The sequence below is a fragment of the Grammomys surdaster genome, unplaced genomic scaffold (assembly GCF_004785775.1).
Source record: "Grammomys surdaster isolate TR1022 unplaced genomic scaffold, NIH_TR_1.0 126591, whole genome shotgun sequence".
In the NCBI taxonomy this organism is placed as follows: Eukaryota; Metazoa; Chordata; class Mammalia; order Rodentia; family Muridae; genus Grammomys; species Grammomys surdaster.
The window spans coordinates 43,011-46,735 of record NW_021621380.1 but is presented as its reverse complement, the minus strand read 5'-3'; positions in this window follow the sequence as shown (position 1 = coordinate 46,735).

Genomic DNA, 3,725 nt, shown 5'->3' with positions numbered 1-3,725 from the left:
AGAAAGGTGCATCTGGGCTTCTCTTCTCCTCTCCTTTTGCTATCCTTAAGAATATGTCCCTCTTTCAAGGATACCCATTGAAGCTGCAAACGTGACATCTCCTTAACCTCTGACCTGGAACAAAAAACCAATCAAAACCATCTTCACCAAAAAAACCATCAGGGTTGCTGCTCTCATTTAGAGAGGACATGTTAGAATACAGGAGGGGGCAAGAAGAGGCTGGCAGCATTGGTCCAGGGCCCAGCGATGGTCATCCACTTCTCTGGAATGGATTGCTTTTGACTTAGCTCTCGATGTCCAGGAGCAAAACTGTGGGATGTTTCAACTGAAGAGTAATCTGGTTCCTTGCTTTCTACATAGAATGCCTAGTAGTTATTGGCCCAGGTGGTTGAGCCTGTTTGTCCTCCCCAAGTTGGAGCAAAGCAATTAGTTGATTACTCAATGAGAAAGCAACAGTGCAGCGTTGGGTATTTATAGCAAAGAGGCTACCTAGAGAGATTTAACATGATGGTGCATGTTTTACAAATCTTCAGTTTTATTGAATGATGTGGTCTAGAAGATTTCAAAGGAACAATTGGTTACTTATATAATCTGTTCACTTTGACAGTGGGAGAATGGGTGGGACAAATAGAAGAATGGAGAACAACTGCAGATCTGGTTTTTCTAAAGTCACTTTCCTCTCAATTTATTCTGACCTGGTGGTGTCAGGGCTTTTTCTTTTTTCTTTTTTTAATATGATACCAGTTTTCAACTGGGAATTATCCCTTAGAAATCAAAGCCCATTGTAAACTCACCAGACCTTCAAATAGACCTTGCTTTGAGTTTCTAAGTGCAGGCTCTAAACCACTGGCAAGGTGTCTGGGGTCAGGCAGCAGCTTTCCCTTCCCAGGAACGTCTGTCACTGGGTCTTTATGGGGACACCCTGCATCTCCTGAAATCCCAATTGCCACCTAGGTATGAGACAACTTCAAGTGATGATTCCAGCTCGGATGGAAGCTCTTCTTCCGAGTCAGATGACGAGTGTGACACCATTGGGTTTCCTCCTGAGGAAGAGAAGGAGGAAGAGGAGGAGGAGGAGGACGACAACACTCGGGGAATGGCGGAAGGGCATCACGCAGTTAATATTGAAGGTTTCAAGTCTGCCAGGGTGGAAGATGAAGTGCAGGTTCCAGAATGTGAACCTGAGAAGGAAGAAATCAGAGAGAGGTGTGGTACATTCCCCTCCCCTCCCTGATTCCTCCCATGAGTGGCGTGCTTGGGCAATAGAATTAACTGGTTCAGGTAGTTTGTAACTGTATCTGTGTATTTAGTCTTAATCTGTGTCTCAGAAGCATGTACATCTGGTCAAGGTACTAGTGAATACAAGTGCAGGGTTTGGTGTCTTTCCGATCTCTTAGCACAGCGATGAGAGTGGCTTAGTCGCTAGTCTGCTTGCTGGACTTTGGTAGCTCTTTGCTGTCTAGTTTGGCGTCTGGAGCTGCTGTCCACTATAGCATCCATTGTTCGAACACATCACCGTGTATACAAAGACATAGCTGACCTTTCTGATGACCAACACTCTGTTTAAGATTTCAGCTTTTAATCTTGATGCAAATGACAGACTTGTTTATCGCAGTACCATTGTGTATGAGAAGAAAAAGTTTAGCCTCAACCAAAAATGATTAACTGGAAAGGTGATGTGTGTCAGTCACACTCTCAGTTTTATTGCTTGTTGAGTGACAAGGAACACAGTAGGTGTGGGACCATTATATGTAATCCCACATGCTCTGGTTGGCTGGAACACGCACCTTAGAAATGGGTTGAGTTTGCGACATCACTAGTAAGGGTGGACTTTTCACTTATAAAATGAGGAAAGATGGAAACGTCAGTGTGCTTTTTCACTCTGTAAAGTATAAATTGGAACATTTTAGCAAATACTCTGTTACATTTATTAAATAGAAGCTCATTGTCAACACAAGGTAAGTGTTTGCAGAGGGTTTGATATGTCTTCTGAGTTTCAAATAGCTTTATTGAAATAGTTACAATGTCATTTGATTTTTGGCTTTTCGTATGTGTTGGACAAACACTTGAGTACTAGAGATGAGTTCAACATAATGGAAATATAGTAATTTAAACCTCTTTAGCTCCTTAAGAGTAAATGTATATAAACATATACATATATATGTATACACACACATATACATATGTTGGGAACAAGATCTTACTGTGTAGTCTTGGCTACACTGAAATCCACTATGTAGACCACGCTGGCTTCAAACTCAGCGATCCACTTACCCCCAAGCACTCAGAGTAAAGGCGTACGTCATCACACCTGGCCAAGACAATAATTTGAAGCACTTACAATAAAAGGAATAAAATTTTTCAAATGTTATTTTGTAATGTCCTAAAGGCCAGAGCAATGTATCTGGAAGTCACGCTTTTGCCAAGACCTTCATTGCAGAGGTACTGGCTTTATGTGGTGATGTCAACACCATCCAGTCATCATGACCTGCCTAGGCTGGCCCATGGCCCTGGTTGTGGGCTCTGAGAGAAAAATCACTTTTATTTTATGGCATATACTGAGTTTTGTGGGGTTTTTTTTTCCTCTTTAGGTATGAATTAAGTGAAAAGATGTTGTCTGCCTGCAACTTATTGAAATATAACATAAATGACCCCAAAGCGTTGGCCAGCAAAGATATGGTAAGTCTGTGTGATAGGAACAATCCCCCCCAAGGCCCCGGCTATGTAGCATCACCCCGGTGCAGCATGGTCAGGAACATGGTAGCCTGCCCCTGAGCCATGGTGCATGCTTCTCTCTGAGCCACTGACTTCTAGCGTAGCCGGCAGGATGAGCTCGTACTACCCAGCTCCGAGAATATACCTCTTCCCTGAGGCCCAGTGTCCACTCCTTTACCCACCTTGTACTTTCCTTGTGGTGAAGCCATCTGGGACGCACATACTTGGCAGAGAGAAAGAGAAGGCTAATTGCAGGCAATCTCCTTCCCTCTCCATGTTCTGCTTCTATCTACAGAACCCTCTGACCCCAAGAGCAGCATCCCTGAACATTTTAAAAGGTAGGCGTAGTTTTTAGAAGAAACTTATCTGGGCTGAGGTCGGCATTCCTTTCTGTTAGGAAAGTATATATTAGGTTCTGGTGTGGATTGCCAACGGCCACTATTTTTAAACTGCACTGTCATTTCACAGCTGGGTAAATTCAGTAGCAGGTAGTGTGGGGGCTGTGGTTGTCTAACTGGGCAGGAATAGCACAGACAGGACATGCAGGTACTGCTGGGGCAGCAGCTAATCTGGTGTGCTGCCGGGTGATTCACTCCTGCACTGACAATTGGATCTGTAGCTGCTTGACCCAATCAGGCCTGTGATTGGTAGCTCCATCTTCAGGGTATTGTGAATATGTGGCTTCTCGCACTAATTTGATAATAACCTGGATCTGAGTCTTTGTGTGTCAGCAGGTTTAGTTCATCTGGGGCTGAATCATCTGAGTCCGTTGCTGCTGCTCAGGTGGCTTACAAGGCTCTCGAGAACCACAGGAGACCTCAGGAGTTAGATAATCCTAGAAACATAGCTGGAATCCCATGGGCCTGGCACGGTCTGTTAAAAGCTGGCTGTGGCTGTCATAGGCCTGAACACAGACAAGTACACAGGGACATGTGCCCATTTGACCTCACTAAGCCAAACCCAGCTCCAGTATCTGAGGCCATGAGAGATGAGTCTCCGGGGCCTACAAG